Source organism: Schistocerca gregaria, chromosome 4 (genome assembly GCF_023897955.1).
Source record: "Schistocerca gregaria isolate iqSchGreg1 chromosome 4, iqSchGreg1.2, whole genome shotgun sequence".
Taxonomy (NCBI): domain Eukaryota; kingdom Metazoa; phylum Arthropoda; class Insecta; order Orthoptera; family Acrididae; genus Schistocerca; species Schistocerca gregaria.
Genome location: NC_064923.1, coordinates 512,603,309 through 512,621,569, shown reverse-complemented (window position 1 = coordinate 512,621,569; position 18,261 = coordinate 512,603,309). Strand labels below are relative to the sequence as shown.

The following is an 18,261-nucleotide window of genomic DNA, read 5'->3' as shown; positions in this document are numbered from 1 at the left end:
ATGGGTTTTTGAAATCCTTCCTGGTTGGCAAGGAGTAGGTCATTCTGTTCGAGATCTCTGAGATCACGATATTCTTACGAGTCGTCGTATAGTCCTATTTACAAAAATTACATTTCTATGATTGCTACGGACGATGGACGCACAAACAAACTTGCTTGCCATCCATCTGACCTTGCAAACAATGTTAATAGTAGCCTAAGACGTTTTGCAGATGTAGTTATCTACAATAAAGTATTGTCTGAAAGTAGCTGCGCAAATATTCAGTCCGATATTAGTAAAATTTCTAAATGGTTCAATGATTAGCAACTTGTTTTAAATGTTCAGAAATAAACTACACACTTCAGAACACTTAAATACCTAGTACCCTATGGCTGAAATACCAATGAATCACAAGCGGAATCAGTAAACTCATACCAAAACCTTTCTCCAACAATTTGTGTAAATATAGAAAGATCGGACAGGCTCAGACCTAGGTAAAGCAGTCGGTAGGCTTCAGTTCGGTGGTAAGACATTGGGATAATGCAATCAGTCTGCAAAACAGACTGCTTGCAAAATATTCGCGGAGTCTAACGTAGAATATTGTTCCAGCGCGTGGGGCCCGCACACGGGATACTACAAAAAGAAAGTCAGGACGGATAGTCATAGGTTTGTTTGCCCCAGGGAGTGCAACATGGAGGTGCCGAAAAATCTGAACTGGCAGGCGCTTCAATAAGGACGACCCTATACCGCAAAAACTTACTAAGATTCTAGAACCAGTACTGCGTGAGAAGTCTAGTAATACGAATTTCAAGCCCATATATCACGCAGGAACAGTAAAGACAAGGTTACACTAATTACAGCGCACACAGAGGCAGTTAAGTAATCTTTATTCCCTCGTTCAATCCGTAAATGGAAAGGTGCTATGCCGCAAAAAGTGCTGCAATGAATAGTATCCTCTATCGTGCAGTTTAGTGATTTGCAGAATATACAGGTAGATCACTGTTTCAGTGGCTTAGGTTGTGCCGGTTACAAAAAAGTTTAATTTTTGAATATTTCGCAAAATTCTATCGAAGAACGCCCTTTTGGACAGAAGCATTGAATGACAGGTGTTTCAACACGTAGCGCGGAGGACACGCGCTAGTCGCGACCACACGTAATACAACCAAGGCTTTGCCACACGACCTTGCGGGTAGGCAACCCGTCGTAAGTCTGGCATGCGGTTCCGCGGAAGGGCGACGACCCAGCCGCTCCAGTCAGCTGCAGTACAGTCGGAGGAACAAAGCTATAAAGAAGCTTCCCAAGGCGACTGCTGCAGGTACCACAACAGTGAAGTCTTACGAATGTTCCAGCCCGCGGCTGACCTTTATCGCTAAAGGGCATATACTGTTCCGAGGGGATTCGCATGTTGACCTAATATATTACTTTGGTTGTTTGTCAACACTCAAGTAACGAGTCTTGAGAACAGTATCAACAAAGAGGGTTGATTCTTATCAGAACTTATTTAATATGCTTACAGGTTACTAGGTAAACCCGACTCCAATAACATTTCGGAGCTTGTTCAAGGATATTTTCTGAGTTATGGTAATAGGGACTGTTTGCGCTCGGTAGTTAAGAGCAATTGCGTTTCTTTGGTTTCTTACCCCCCCCCCCCCCTCCCCTTTATATTTGTATTGAACTGATAGTACCAACACAGTAGTGGTATTATAGCGTGTGGGACCCATAACGCATCTTATATTGAAATAGGCATGTAGTCCACATCGTAGCAGCAGCAGTAATAGTAGTTTTTCAGTTCGTAGAATGGTTTGATCCAGCTATCCATGCTAATCTATCCTGCACAAGACTTCATATATGCGCAACTACTGAATTCTGCAACCATTTGAAACCGTTTGTAGTGAAGCATTGATGGTCTCAGTGCCTGCCCTCCACAATTTCCTACATTTCTCATTGTCTCAGTATGTGTCCTTAACCGGTTCCGATAATCAATTTCTTTTATAAATTTCTTTCCTCCCCGATTCGATTCAGAACTTCCACATTAGGTATCCAATACATCCATTTAATGTATCATTATCCTGTTGCAGCACATCTAAATGTCTTCGATTTTCTTTTAGTCTCAGCTGTTTATCGTTGACGTCTCTCCCGTACAAGGTCCACACTCAAGACAAATAACATTCAAAAGAGTTTTTCCGTTCTTCTGTAAATAATTTGTGACAATATTTTGCAACCATGACTTACTAAACTGATGGTTCGTTAATATTCACACCTATTAACTCCTGTCTTCTTTAGAATTTGAGTTGTTGCAGTCTTTTTAAAGTCCTGCCGACGAATTCTGATTACAGGCACTGCACGCCTGTACCAGTGTTCCAACGTTGTTTCAAAGTTTCGAGAGGATACTGCACCACTCATCACTAACATGCTGATTAGGTGTGTAATGTCTTGCATATCGTGATCCACTCAATAGTTATGTCAAGTGCCAGTTCTTTTCGCCCATCTTCTACTCGAATTATTACTGGAACAGAATTATGAGCACTTTCATGGTTTCAGTTTTACCACATGACAGATCACACTCATGATAACCAGCCATTCGTGCCAATTCAAAACCTTTACCTTTGTAATATAGCTTTCTTTGTCGCTGATAACATGTACTAAAATCCCACGCCACTTATTTTGGAATGTCTCTGCGGACCACTTCTACTACCCTTCTTGTAGGCGGGTGTGACTGTTGTAGAATCTTAAGACAAGATTCTGAGCTCAAATGAAATGACGTTCCTCTAACAGAGGAATTTCCTCCGTGTCAACCACCATGGACTCCTATAACGTCGGTCATGCGAAACCCAACACTATCCTTCCTCATATGACATATTAGAAGCCATAAACCAAGGAGTATTTCTTTACTCCTGAAAAGCATTTGACCCGCTACAACACCAATATTTCTTAACGAAAGTACGACCACATGGTATAAGAAACGACATTTTTGACGAGATAGAGGATTTCTTGGTTTAAGTATATTAGATGTTATCTTGGATGAAGAGTCAGGGACAGAAACTATGATCTTCAGGTGTACAATAGGGAGGTGTGTTGAGGCCCTAGTTTTTTATCTTTTATGTCTGTCTTTTTTAGACAACGCTAATAACCTCAGGTTTTTTTTCAGATGTAAGTACTATCTGGAATAAGCTGCGTAAATATTCAGACAGACGTTGATAAGATTTCGGAGTTGTGGGAGGTTGGTAGCTTTCTTTAAATGTTCAGAAATGTAAAACTGAACACTGCAAAAACATACCTGCAAGTGCAATACCAATGACTCAAAAACAATCAGTCAAGGTTGAATTTTGTAGTGGTATCAACTGATCTGATCAAATGGGTTCAGTTGGAGGTAAGCAAATGGTGGACGGGTTTGGTCCATTTACAGGTTACTGAAAAATGCACTCAGTTTACAAAATACGCGCATAACTAATTCTAGAAGGTTATGGCAGTGTCTGGGACCCATATCGAATAGGACTAACAGGTGATATCGTACTAAACAACGAAGGGCAGGACGAATTGTCAGAAGTGTGATCAACGGGAGATGATGTAAACCCTAAACTGGCACAAACCTGAAGAAGACGATTATCCCACGAAAGCCTGAAAATAAATGTTCAAGAATCAGTAATTCGTGAGAAATCTAGGAATACACTACACTTCTACGTACTGCTGCCGTAGGTATCACGAATACAATATTTGAATATTCGTAATTAGAGAGCGGGAGAGGTATTTACTTAGTCAATCTCCTGTGTTCCATACGCAAACAAAGGGAGAAACCCTATTTCGTCGTACAGTGGGACGTCTCTTCCACGCACTTCAGTGATTTGCACAGTGTAAATATAGAGTTACCACCACCCTTCTAGATTTCCCGGCTTTTAGAAATGTAGTCTTTTCAGTGCAAGTTGGAAACAACCTTTCACTCCCTGTATTTTTTCCCCATATACCTTCAGGATTTCGAAGTGTGCATTCTAACTAACACTTTCAAACTTTTTCTAAATCTACAGATTTTATATGTGTGGCATGCAGTGATATTGAATCTGAAGACTTCGACTGTGTATAATCCCATGAAGCTGAATTTGTATGGCGAACCCTATCCATTGCTCCACCAGCGCTGGTAGGACTAGTAAAAATCACAGTCCCGTCATATTAACGTGACCACCTGTCAAAAGCCTGACTACTCACCTTATGCAGCAGGAAGGAAGTCGCTGATATTCTGAAAGGTACCAACAGGGATGTGGAGCCATGCCCACTCCAGTGTCATGGCCTTTTTTGTGTGGGGTTTTAGGGCGATCAACTACTAAGGTCATGAGCGCCCAGTCACAAATGTAAGTACATATATAATCTGGTAAAACTCAAGGGGGGGGGGGGGGGGGGACACCAGAAAGGTCTTAAAAAGAGGCAGATAAAATAAGTGAAGGAGTTAGATGTCTTTCGACAAGCCAGTCAAAGTAATAAAACGAAGAACACGAGCAGCTGCTCGAGCGTCATCAGCTAAAATTTCCAGTAAGGTAGATGGCAGAGACAGGACAACACGAGATTGATTAAAACGGCGACGCCACAATAAAACATGGCGCACTATCAATGCATAACCACAAGGGTACTGCGGGGCGGGGTCACCGGATAGCAGGTAGCGGTGGCTAAACCGGCAATGCCCAATCCGCAACCAAGCCAAAATGAACTCTCGCCAAGATGATCGGGAGGAGGTTGTCCAAGCTGTTGGGAACGGTTTTATGGCCCGGAGCTTATTTTCTTAAAGTGACAACCAAGTATTCCCACCATAATGACAAGCCTCTTAAAAACAACCCCACTAATGTCAGATGATGGGACACAAAGGCAGGCTGGCCGAGGCAGGAGGACTGCAGCCTTGGCCGCAGCATCAGCAGCCTCATCGCCAGGCACTCCTACATGGCCTGGAACCCACATAAGGATAACAGGAGAGCCATCATCAGCAAAAGAATGGACGGATTGCTGGATCCGTTGCACCAAGGGATGGACCGGATACGGAGCTCCAAGGCTCTGAAGAGCACTGCGTGAATCAGAGCCGAGTATATACGGTGTTTAAAGGTGACGTCCCCGACGACAAAGGCACATCCGACACCATCGTCAGTTTTGGAGCCATCAGTGTAAATCAGTGCCATGGCCTGCCCAGCTATGTTTGTCTGTCTAACGTCCATGACACGTAAAGTCCTATTGAAGTGGTCTCTCAGATTCAATATTGGGTTTAACCCGGGGAGTCTTGTGGCAAGGGGAACACATTCCTCTTCAGTCCACGCATGTACACTGCAAAGTGTGTAACAAGTTGGCAATGTCCTACTGGTAGATGCCATCGTGATGAAAACGAATTGGATGCGAGGATGGACATGTGTACATCCTTGCGCAGATCCTGTGTACCTTTCAGAATCATGAGATCATCCAGGGAAAACATCACGAAGATTATAACGCTCCCTCCTCCGAGCTCGCCCTTCCAACGATTGTAGATTGGTTGGTTTGTGGGGTTAAAGGGACCAGACTACTTAGGTCATCGGTCCCTTGTTCCACGACCATAACAATACACGAAGAAAAGTCCAACAAGCAATAAACACCTAACGGAGACGACAAGGGACGACACAGTACAAGAAAGACATAGACAAAGACCAGAGAAAAGAGATTAAAAGACACACAGAGTGCGACGGTCATTGGCCGACCATGAAAATAAAACTGGAAAGGCCAACAACCAAGGGACACATTAAAACACCACAAACTAAAACCCCAGGCCAAAAGCCACAGTCGACACTAAAAAAAATAAAAAGGGACTCTCATATTGAATGATAAAAACCCCCTGCTCGAATAAAACGGAGAACTAAGTCAGCCATAGTAGAGTCATCGGTTAAAAGAGCAGGGAGTGTATCAGGCAGCGCGAACGTCTGCCTGAGGGCAGTTAAAAGTGGGCAGTCTAGTAAGACGTGTACCACGGTCAGGGCCAATCCGCAACGACAGAGAGGCGGGTCGTCACGGCACAAGAGATACGCGTGCGTGAGCCGGGTATGTCCTATGCGGAGCCGGCAGAGAACGACAGCGTCCTTGCGAGACCCCCGCATGGAGGAGCGCCACACACTGGTTGTCTCCTTGACTGCCCGAAGTTTGTTGGGAGAGGGCAGGCTGCGCCACTCATCACGCCAAGCAGCAAGGACCTTCTGCCGCAATACGGATCGGACGTCACTCTCTAAAAGACCGATCTCCATGGCCGGGGAACTGACCGCCTGTTTCGCCAGTTCGTCAACCCACTCGTTACCCGGGATGCCGACGTGACCCGGGGACCAAACAAAGGTGACAGAGCGGCCGCAACGGACGAGAGTATGGAGGGACTCCTGGATGGCCATCACCAGACGGGAACGAGGGAAACACTGGTCAAGAGCTCGTAAACCGCTCAGGGAGTCACTACAGATGACAAAGGACTCACCTGAGTGGGAGCGGAGAAACTCTAGGGCACGATAGATGGCAACCAACTCGGCAGTGTATACACTGGAGCCAGCTGCCAATGACCGTTGCTCACAATAATCCCGTAGAGTGAGAGCGTAACCAGTGTGACCAGAGACCACCGAACCGTGGGTGTAGGCCACCGCCGCGTTCGGAAACTCGGCCAGGATGGAAAGAAAGCGGCGGCGGAGGGCCTCCGGAGGCACTGAGACCTTCGGACCCTGTGCCAAGTCGAGCCGAAGGCACGGTCGGGGCACACTCCACGGGGGCAGACGGAGATTGGCCCGGAAAACAGGCGGCAGAGGAAAAAAGTCAAGGCCACGGAGAAGGTCCCGGAGGCGAACCGCAATGGGACACCCTGACCGGGGCCGCCTGTCTGGAACATGGACGATCGAGCGCGGGAACAGGAGACGGTAGTTTGGATGCCCTGGCATGCTATAAACGTGCGCGGCATAGGCGGCCAGAAGGCGGTCACGTCGGAACCGCAATGGAGGGACACCAGCCTCCACAAGTATGCTGTCGACGGGGCTTGTCCGGAACGCTCCCGTGGCGAGGCGGATCCCGCAGTGGTGTATGGGATCCAGCAATCGCAATGCTGAAGGCGAGGCAGAACCGTACGCCACACACCCATAATCAAGGCGGGACTGGATCAGCGCTTGATATAGGTGGAGGAGGGTGGACCGGTCGGCACCCCACCTGGTGTGGCTTAAGCAACGGAGAGCGTTTAAGTGCCGCCAGCATGTTTGCTTCAGCTGCCTAATATGGGGTAGCCAAGTCAACCGGGTATCGAACACCAGTCCCAAGAACCGATGCGTCGCGACCACAGCAAGAGGTTCACCGTCAAGGTAAAGGCGCGGCTCAGGGTGAACCGTGCCACGCCGGCAGAAATGCATAACGCAGGTCTTCGCGGCCAAAAACTGGAAGCCGTGCGCTACAGCCCATGACTGCGCCTTGCGGATGGCACCTTGCAGCTGCCGTTCAGCAGCGGCGATGCCACTGGAGCTGTAATATAGGCAGAAGTCGTCCGCATATAAAGAAGCCGCGACGGACGACCCCACCGCCTCAACGAGCCCATTGATGGCAATTAAAAACAGGGACACACTGAGGACAGACCCCTGTGGGACCCCGTTCTCCTGGACCCGGGAGGAACTATGCGACGCAGCTACTTGCACGTGGAAGGAACGATACGAAAGAAAATTCTGAATAAAAATCGGGAGCGGGCCCCTAAGGCCCCACCCATGAAGTGTGACCAGGATGTGATGGCGCCAAGTCGTATCGTATGCCTTCCGCATGTCGAAGAAGACGGCAACCAGATGTTGGCGGCGCGCAAAGGCTGTACGGATGGCAGACTCCAGGGAGACCAGATTATCGACGGCAGAGCGGCCTTTACGGAACCCACCCTGAGACGGAGCCAGAAGGCCCCGAGACTCGAGGAGCCAACTCAACCTCCGGCTCACCATACGTTCCAGCAACTTGCAAGGAACGTGGGTGAGGCTTATGGGGCGATAGCTGTCCACCTCCAGCGGGTTCTTGCCAGGTTTCAATACGGGGAGGACTATGCTTTCCCGCCATTGAGACGGGAAAACACCCTCGACCCAGACGCGATTGAAAAGATCTAGGAGGCGTCGCTGGCAAGGCACTGAGAGGTGTTTCAGCATCTGGCTGTGAATGCGGTCTGGTCCAGGAGCCGTATCAGGGCAAGCAGAAAGTGCGCTCTGGAATTCCCATTCGCTGAAAGGAGCATTGTACGACTCCGCGTGGCGCGTGTGAAAGGAAAGCCTCCGACTTTCCAACCGCTCTTTCCGGGAGCGGAAGGCCAACGGGTAGTTCGTTGACGCGGAACACTGAGCAAAATGCTCTGCTAACCGGTCCGCAATCGTGTCGGAGTCGGTGCACACTGCTCCATTCAGCGAAAGCCCAGGGACAGAGACAGGTGGCCGATAGCCTTGGAGTCGCCGAATCTTGGCCCAAACCTGCGATGCAGAGGTACGGACGCCAATGGTGGAAACAATGTTCCCAGCACTCCTGCTTCCGTTGGCGAATAAGGCGTCGGGCTCGGGCGCGGAACTGTTTAAAAGCAATGAGGGTCTCCAACGACGGGTGCCGCTTATGGCGCTGAAGAGCCCGCCGGCGATCTCGAATCGCCTCTGCGATCTCGGGCGACCACCACGGCACAGTCCTCCGCCGAGGTGACCCGGATGTACAGGGAATCGCAGATGCCGCCGCAGAAACGATGCTGGTGGTGACCGACTGAACCACCGCATCAATCGGATCAGTGGAAGGAGGTGCGATCACTGCGACAGATGTAAATAAGTCCCAATCAGCCTTATTCAGAGCCCATCTGGAGGGGCGTTCAGAAGAGTGACGCTGTGGCAGTGACAGAAAGATGGGGAAATGGTCACTACCACATAAGTCGTCATGGACCCTCCAGTGGATGGATGGTGAAAGTCCGGGGCTGCAAATAGAAAGGTCAATGGCCGAAAACGAGCCATGGACCGCACTAAAGTGGGTCGCCTCTCCCGTGTTTAAAAGGCAGAGGTCAAGCTGTGACAGAAGAGTCTCGACATCTCTGCCCCGGCCAGTAATCGCGGCGCTACCCCACAAGGGGTTATGGGCGTTAAAGTCGCCCAGCAACACAAAGGGAGGCGGCAGTTGTCCTATCAATGCAGCCAACACATGACGAGAGACATCACCATCCGGCGGAAGGTACAAACTGCAGACAGTAATAGGCTGAGGCGTCCACATCCTTACAGCGACAGCCTCTAAGGGTGTATGAAGAGGCACACACTCGCTGTAGATAGAGTTAAGGACGTAGACGCAGACTCCACCAGACACCCTCTCATAAGCTGCCCGGTTCTTATAATAACCCCGATACCCTCGTAGGGCAGGGGTCCGCATTGCCGGAAACCACGTTTCCTGGAGGGCAATGCAGAAGAAAGGGTGACTGCTGACGAGTTGGCGGAGCTCAGCAAGGTGGTGGAAAAAACCGCTGCAGTTCCACTGGAGAATCACTTTGTCCATGGGCGAAATAGGCGTGAAGGGACCGAGGAGGCAGATCACGTCACTGGGTCACCTGCTGTCACCGATCGAGGACCTGTACAATCGGCGTCCTTGGCGTCTGAGGGTATGGCGAGATCCAGGTCCTCAGCGGACGCCAGGATCTCCACCTCATCCTCAGACGCAGAGCCTGTATGGAGCGGTGGGGTGGATGCCACCGCGCGTTCCTTGGCCTTAGAGGCCTTCTTCTTCTTCGTCTTCTCTCTCTGCTCCTTGGGCTTTACTGGCTGGGAGGGCTCCACCGAGTCAGTCTCCGGGACGGAGCAGGAGCGGGAAGCCCTGCGACCAGCCGCTGGCCTGCTTTTCAGCCATTGGCTGACGTCACCCTTCCCAGAGGTGGAAACCTGGGAAGGGAGGGACCCGAGGGATCCCTTGCAAGAGAGAGTCGCCGAAGAAGTCGGGCGCTTCTCCGGCTTAGAGTTGGGGACTTGTGTCCCCGATGGTTGGGGGGTCGTTGCTCCTGAGGTAGGTGGTGCAGGAGCAACAGATGGGGAAGTGCCCCCCACCATCAAGGGGGCAGGTGTAGTATTCCGGCTCAGAGTGTTCAGTGGAATTGGTGCAGCAGATGACAAAACTACTGTTTTGGCAGCGGTGGCATAGGAGCTGGTCAGAGCCACAGGATGTAGCCTCTCGTATTTCCGCTTAGCCTCAGTATAGGTCATGCGGTCCAGGGCCTTATATTCCATGATCCTTCGTTCTTTCAGTAGAACCTTGCAGTCTGGCGAGCAAGGGGAATGGTGTTCGCCGCAGTTCACACAGATGGGAGGCGGCGCACATGCAGTATTAGGATGTGAAGGGCGTCCACAATCTCTGCATGTCATGCTGGAAGTACACCGAGATGACATGTGGCCGAACTTCCAGCATTTGAAACACCTCATCGGGGGAGGGATATAGGGCTTCACATCACATCGGTAGACCATCACCTTGACCTTTTCGGGTAGGACGTCACCCTCGAAGGCCAAGATGAAGGCACCGGTGGCTACCTGATTATCCCTCGGACCCCGATGGACGCGCCGGACGAAGTGAACACCCCGCCGTTCTAAATTGGCGCGTAGCTCGTCGTCTGACTGCAAGAGTAGGTCCCTATGGAATATAATGCCCTGGACCATGTTGAGACTCTTATGGGGTGTGATCGTGACGGAAACATCCCCCAACTTGTCACAAGCGAGTAACCGCCGTGACTGTGCAGAGGATGCCGTTTTGATCAATACTGCCCCAGAGCGCATTTTGGACAAGCCCTCCACCTCCCCAAACTTGTCCTCCAAGTGCTCGACAAAAAACTGAGGCTTGGTCGCCATAAACGATTCCCCATCGACTCGTGTACAGACTAAATAGCGAGGTGAATAAGGTTCGCTGCCAACCGTAGCCTTTCGTTCCTCCTATGGTGTGGCCAGGGAGGGGAACGATTGTGGATCATATGCCTGAGCGTTGTATTGAGGCCGAGAACGCTTAGAGACTGCTGGGGGCTGGCCGCCAGCAGGAGTTGATGTACCACGCTTCATCGCGGGTCATCCGCCCTGATGCCACCTACTCCGACCAATGGCCCTCCCCACGGGCGCCACCCAGCCTCAGCAATGACCACCTGGCGGGATGGCCATTGCCGGGAGTCCCGATGCCCCAAGGAGACAGGCATCTACTCCTTGGCATACGCGGGGAGTTAACGGCGCAGGCATCAGTAGAGCGATCCCTGTGTTGTCAGGGGGCTACAACCGACAGGGTACATGGCGGCCCCACCACAACGGACTGGCTACCGTGCTGGATTTCAGGTGAAATGTAGTCCATGATCGTCATTGCCGCATAAAGCGACACAGCAGAGCAGACTGCAAAAACCGCACCCAAGAACAAAGCCACGCCCTAGAGATGGTGAGTGGGCAGGACAGCTATGCGACGACGACCAACCAAGCTAGAGATGGTAATGAGCGATGGACACATCGCACCTTGTAAGGCGCCCTTCCCCAATCAGCTCACTCTTCGGAAGAATTTAGAAGATGGAGGTCAAACCCGGTAGGGGACCATCACATAAGGCCGAAACGTTTGAGACTCCTTTTAGTCGCCTCTTACGACAGGCAGGAATACCGTGGGCCTATTCTTACCCCCGAACCCACAGGGGGGGTCCAACGATTGTAGCAGGGTGTTTGCTTCGCCAATGGCCATCTGGCCGATTGTTCATAAAACGTGATTCATCGGAAAAATTCCCTGTAGCCACTCAGTGGACGTCCAATTGCGGTACTGGATGCTAATTCCAGCCTCCGGCGCCGACGAACAGCAGTTGTCATGGGTGTACGAATCAGGCGGCTGCTGCGGAGGTTCATATGTAGCAACCGAACGGTCGTCTAAGACTGTTCGTAGCCCCTTGGGTCACTTTAACGGGCAGTTGCTGAACAGTTGCACATCAGTTCTCCCGCACACGTCTCCGCAGTCGTGGTTCCCTCCGTTATCTGTGGCCTGTAGTGCACCAGAGTTGCATCGGCACCGGTTTTGAATAGCGCCATTTTGTCATGCGCGATATACTTTAACCACGGCGGCACGCGGACAGTTTACAGACTAGCCGTTTTGGAGACGCTTCCTCCGTTGGCCCTAAAGCCAGTGATCATGCCTTTCGGACACAGACAAATCTCTCTCAGACAAATGTACGACAACGACTGCACTGTATTCTGGGTCCCTCAATACGCTGTATATACCCTCCGGCATCCATTACTAGTGCTGCCGCCTATCGTCTGAGTGGCTATTGTGTGTTGACGACGAACATGGACGGTGGTCACAATGTGGCTGGACCACACAGGAACTAATAATCCATTATACGACCTGAACAGACTTCTAGATTTGAGTTAAAGAAAACAGAAGTGAGAAGCTAGAATCAGTTCACTTAACACGTTAAAACACGTCTATATCTGCATGGTATTTTCGTATTCAACTGAAAGCTCCTCTCTTACTAGCAGTAATTTGAGCTTATCGAGTTTAGTGTGCTCTTTCACAGTCAATTCACGACAAACTGTTGATATTTCCAACACTATTTTCTCATAGAGAATGAGATAATTCTAAACACATTCCTGCCAGATAAGTCCCATCTAATTCGAGACTCAAACAGCATGGAGTTGAGTTTATGCGCGCTCTCTTCCTGTCGGAACGTCTGTGTACCTTTGCTGTAGCATAGGAAACTCTTTGGTGCTGGTGGTTCAATATTTCTGCTCACAGAGGACAGAAAACGATAGACTGTTTCACTGCTGCGTTGTTCATTACGTAATAAGAGTTTAAGGGGCCTTCTATGTGGAAGGCCATTGTGTTTTGATGCTTATAATCTTATTTTGTTTTGTTTCGGTTGATATATACTGATACAACTAATGTTAAAAGTCAGTAGCCAGAACAGGTGTAAGGAATATATTCTGACAGGGCTGGTAAGTCCCCATTTGTTTTGTTCATAAACTGAAATAAGCATATCTACGACAGTAATCTTTTTAGTTTCTTCGATTATATTCTCTCAAAATATTAAATCCGTACAGTTTTCCACAGTTCGGACAGGAAAATGTTAATCAACTAAGTTCGAAAAGCTTTATGCACCAGCAAGTGATGTGGACAGTCAAATGCTAAGGCGGAAGAAGGCAAATCACGAAATCCAATGTCTATTTTTTAAATATAAGGGACAATACGTATTCAGGAGTGGAATTTTTTGTACAGCTTTTCACTGAGTAAGTGCTGCATCTAACGATTTTATTTAAAATAGACTGAAGAAAGAAAGTACCTTTGCAACATTTGTAGATTTAGAAAAAAGCTTTTGACAATGTTGACTAGAATATTCCCTTTGACATTCTGAAATTAGCTGGGTTAAAACACTGGGAGCAAAGGTTTACTTACAACTCTGGTAGAAGCGTCTAGGGGCACGAGAGTGAGGGAACAGTTAAAAAGGGAGTGAGAGAAAAATTTTCCACTTGCAGCAAACTATGAAGAAAACCATGGAAATCGGTACGTAATTGTCGTGGGACTGCTGTAAGACATTTTGAGTATGCTATCCACCGTTTTCTGCCTCAAGGCGAAATCGATAAACAGCATGTTTCACAACAGATATGAGTGTTTGAGGGGTCACGTTCAGGATGCTTTGTGTAACATGAACCTTCAATTCGGCTACATTTGTAATCGGAGCACTGAAGGCAGTATCTTTAAGATAACCTCACAACCAGAAGTCGCATGGATGAAGATCAGGTGATCCGGACGGCCAAGCTGAAGGGAAATGACGGTAGGTAATTCCAATATTTCCACAATGCCTCTACAGCAGCTGCTTCACTGGCTGTGCAATGTGCGGAGGAAAGCTGCCTTGCTTCAAAATGATCCTGTCCACACTTCCACGCAGCTGAACGATTGGAACGACGTCTGTGCGAAGACCACCCACAGTGTTTACCAGTGGCCAGTACAGGTAACAGTTCTCACAGGATCAATCTCCTCTATAAAATTTCGATAAAAGATGTCGCCCACCCGTACCACAAAGTTACCTTCGCAGAAAGTAGCGATGCCGGTTAAAATGCGAGCGGATTTTCCGTTGTCCATACTCTGCAATTCTGTGTAGACATGTCCTTTGAGATGGAGATGGTCTCACCTGTCCACAGAACGTTTCATGGCCATTCATTGACCACTTCCATACGAGTGGAAATTCTAGAGCAAACGAGTCTGAATGGCAGGTCACCTTCAAACACCTCCTGAACACAGGTAATCGTGCGTGGGTAGCAACGCAGTATGTTTAGTACGTACAATTTTATGCACCATATCCACAGACATGACCAAAGTTCGACGACCGCGGTGGTCTAGCGGTTCTAGGCGCTCAGTCCGGAACCGCGCTACTGCTACGTTCGCAGGTTCGAATCCTGCCTCGGGCATGGATGCGTGTGATGTCCTTAGGTTAGTTAGGTTTAAGTAGGTCTAAGTTCTAGGGGACTGATGACCACAGATGTTAAGTCCCATAGTGCTCAGAGCCATTTGACCAAAGTTCGGGCAATTCACCGCGCACTGCGTCTTCGCAGCCCACCGTTCAAACCATCCTGCAAACAAGTGGCCTCGTCTTCGACATACGTCGAATCAACTTCTTTCCTCTCCGCCATATTGCGTTTCAAATGAACGTATCTTTCAAATGTAGTAATCATTTTCTCCGGACCCTCCGCAGAACAATAAAAATTGTGATGTCCTCCACATGAGGATAAAAAAATCCGTTAAGTTTGGTTACATAACAAATACGAAATTTAAACGTTGTCCAGTCAATTACAGTTACGAACAGCTTAAATTGGAAACATCACTTACTATGTGTTGTGAGGAAAACGAACCAAAGATTGCGTTTGATTGGCAGCACACGTACGAGATGCAACAAGTCTTCTACATAGAATGCCTAAATTAGGCTCGTCCGCTATCTTCTGGAGTATAGCTACGCGGTATATCTTTTAACATATAGAATTGACGGAGCACACCGAACAAGTTAAAAAAAGGACAGCTCGTTTTGTATTATCGCGAAATAACAGTGTCACGGATATGATACGGGAGCCGGGATGACTTTAAACAAAGGCGTTTTCGTTGCGACGAGATCTTTCCACAAAATTTCTATCACTAACTCTTCCTCCGAATGCGAAAATTTTTTGTTGACTCAGAGCTACATAGGGAATAATGACGATCGTAATAAAATAAGAGGAAGCAGAACTTACACGGAAATATTTAGGCTTTACTTTCTCCCACGTGCTATTAGAGTGGGACGATCGAGAAAGAGTGGTTCAGTGCACCCTCTGCTATGCATTTGGATGTAAATTGCAGAGCAGTGATGTAGATAGTACTGTTAAATTAACCTATGTAGAGAGGATCCAAATAAGGGCATGCGCCTCGCCACAAATTATATTAGTGAGCACAAGAACGTCACGGTGATGCTCTCCCAACTCTAGTGACAGGCCTTACAACAAAAGTGTAAAGATCAAGTGTGCTGCAGTCTTCATGAAGATGAATGGCTGGCATTTCTAAGAGAACAGGTTCAAATCCTGTCTCGGGCGTGGATGCGTGTGATGTTCTTAGGTTAGTTAGGTTCAAGTAGTTCTAAGTCCAGGGGACTGTTACGTCAGAGCCATTTGAACCATTTTTAAATAAATTACACTTTAGTACAGAACTTTTAACTCAAAACTGAACACGTGCTAAATGCCACAGCATATTGTATTACGTATTTTATTATTGCGTGTCTTCAGTTCGACCGCGGGAGGTGGACATGTAGCCCCGATACTCGTCCGCCAAAAATAAAAAATAGCCCTGTAAGTAGCATGTCCTCCATCAAAGGTGCATTGCGTCGCACAGACGTTTACCGTTAAACGTTTGAGAACGTGCCTTTCAAAGCACAAGAAACAGTTTCTCACACATAACATCTCAGAAAATGAAGATGTTAAAGGTTAATTGTCGCTCATATGGAAATTTACTGGCAGTCGTTCTTCTCGCGCGCCAATCGCAAATGGACCGTGATAATGAAGAGATGATAGCGGTACCGAAATATCCTCTGCTACTAACCATTCATAGAATATGAATTTAGATGTCTCCATTTTATGCTTTTTCAAAAAAAAAAAAAAGTTATGACGGCAGAATTCACATCAGCCACTACTAAAGGCGTACCGTACATTGAAAGAACAAGTCTACTGTAACTTACAAATAATATTCTAATTACGACTTACTATAGTTCTATCTTTCTTTTTACCAGTGGCGGAAATTACGCTTTCTCTGCCGACGACATCGAAACTCTGCTCTTTAGAGCCTGTACAAGACGGCGAAAACACACACCATTTTAAGTGCCGCTGTACACCATTTAAGTATTGCATATACTTATTAGCGGAACTCTGGCGATGTACAGGCGTTAGTTGCAAAACGTCACCAATCAGCGAAGATTCTCTACCCCTGCTCAACTTACAACAATAAGTGAAGGAAGGAGCGAAACCAAGTTTCCACGTCTCATCGAAGAGATCTTTAGTGACGGAGCACAGGCGCTGGCCGGCGAAGAAAACTGTCCATGTCATTCACCTGGCATTCCTTTTAACGAGATTTTGGGAAACAAAACCCATGACCACATTAAATATTGAAACTACTTCACTTTCGTGGGAAGGGATTTATCAACTAAGTCCAACATAAGTTACCGTATATAGAAAGAAAAAGCTGTTTATTGTTCAGCGACAGTAAGATCTGTACATTCGATTACGGTAGTTTTCTTTTATCATTGTAATGAAAAGTTACTTCTTTGCATTTGATTTGTTACCTGCTTATTCCTTGTCAGTTGCCACGGGGTCTTCGTAATAGTAAGACAACTACATCGCATAGAATATTGCATGTCTCAGGAGAAAACTAACGACAAGACCTGAAGTTGTTCTGTAAACCACAGAGAAAAAAGCCAGGGCTAAAACAGTCTTCAACAATCCTTTACTCCAATAACGCAGAAAACCATATTTCTATAACTGAACTATCAACTACTAAATAATAAAAGAATATCACAATCTCTCCCCCCCCCCCCCCCCCTCTTCGCCAACAAAAAGAAATTTTGTACAATCACGTCCATAATTCGTAATCTGCACAGATAACATAGCTTCTTTACATGCAGTCCTATTACTTCTTCCTCACATTGCCGCTAAACTTTAAAACTCTACCACCTGTTTGTCACCCAATTGCCCTTTCGCTGTTGCTCTGCATTGCTTTTACCAATTAATCTAAATACCTGCAGACTTTGTACTCAAATATCTCGTTTTACTTTAATTTACAAGGAGGGCACGTCACATCTTTTCATTTTTGTGAGACGTTTCTTAGCCGTTTTCTAAGAGAGGATCTTTTGACACTGCGGGAGTCCATGATCCTTACAGTGACACCATTTTACAACCAACTGAAGTTACAAATTCCACCAGTCTTATTACTTTTGCTAAATACATATAGGCCCTACGTATCTCACTGGAGCTGTTAATCGTTCGTTCATACAACTTTATTTTCATTCTACCAGTAATGAAGCGACGTGATAGTTTTAAGTATATGAAACGCATAAATGGAAAGAAATATACCGTACGACATTTTCACAAATGTAAAGTTAACATCGCTGTAGATTTTATCACACAGCTCCGAGTAAGGTAACACGAACACACACTGCCGGCCGGCTGAATGTTTCTTACGTCTCAATAAACTGTGCATTACGACATTGTTTCTATAAAATTACTTGGTTATCAAATGTAATGCCTACCTTTCAAGCTTCGTTCTGTGTTGGTTCGGGAAACTATACAAATCTAATTCTATACGATGCACATACATTCACAGCCTCGCTGTCCGCGCCTCCCGCTGAGTACTGACGTTCTCGCTGTCAAAGCAGGCAGCGGTTAATCGGAGAAGATACAACCTCTGGAGCATTCATTCCACGCTCCACATGCCGTTGCATGTAGAATCTCTGACCTAGGTCTGCAGACTGCAGCTGAGTATAGATGTGGTAATACAGGCATGCGTGATTGAATTGACTGGGCTAATCTCAACGACACATTTTCCTTTCGCCCCTCAGAGCTATTAATCTTAAGATAAATTTAATGTTCCAATGCTTGTGAAGTCAGTGAAGACTCGGAATTTTTTCTGGACACTTGAGCGCTTAAGCTGTCGTACATTGTGGGCGCTGTTAACGATAACAACTAGCTCTAAACTGTGTGGATACAAAGCGTGGTGAGGTAATTTACTACCGCGAGTACTTTGTTGTCGACGCGCATTCTGAACTGACAGCTTCGTGGCCACAAT

At 47.4% G+C, this 18,261-nt stretch overlaps 1 protein-coding gene across 1 annotated transcript in view; it reads right to left on the bottom strand.

Annotated features, from left to right (window-relative positions):
* LOC126267788 (UDP-glucosyltransferase 2-like) overlaps nt 1–17,875 on the bottom strand; it is an 80,278-nt gene extending 62,403 nt beyond the window's left edge. Inside the window, exon 1 of the mRNA XM_049973092.1 lies at nt 17,792–17,875. The gene's annotated coding sequence lies outside the window, so the exon portion shown is untranslated. The remainder of the gene's footprint in view (nt 1–17,791) is intronic.
* Nucleotides 17,876–18,261: the final 386 nt, after the last annotated feature.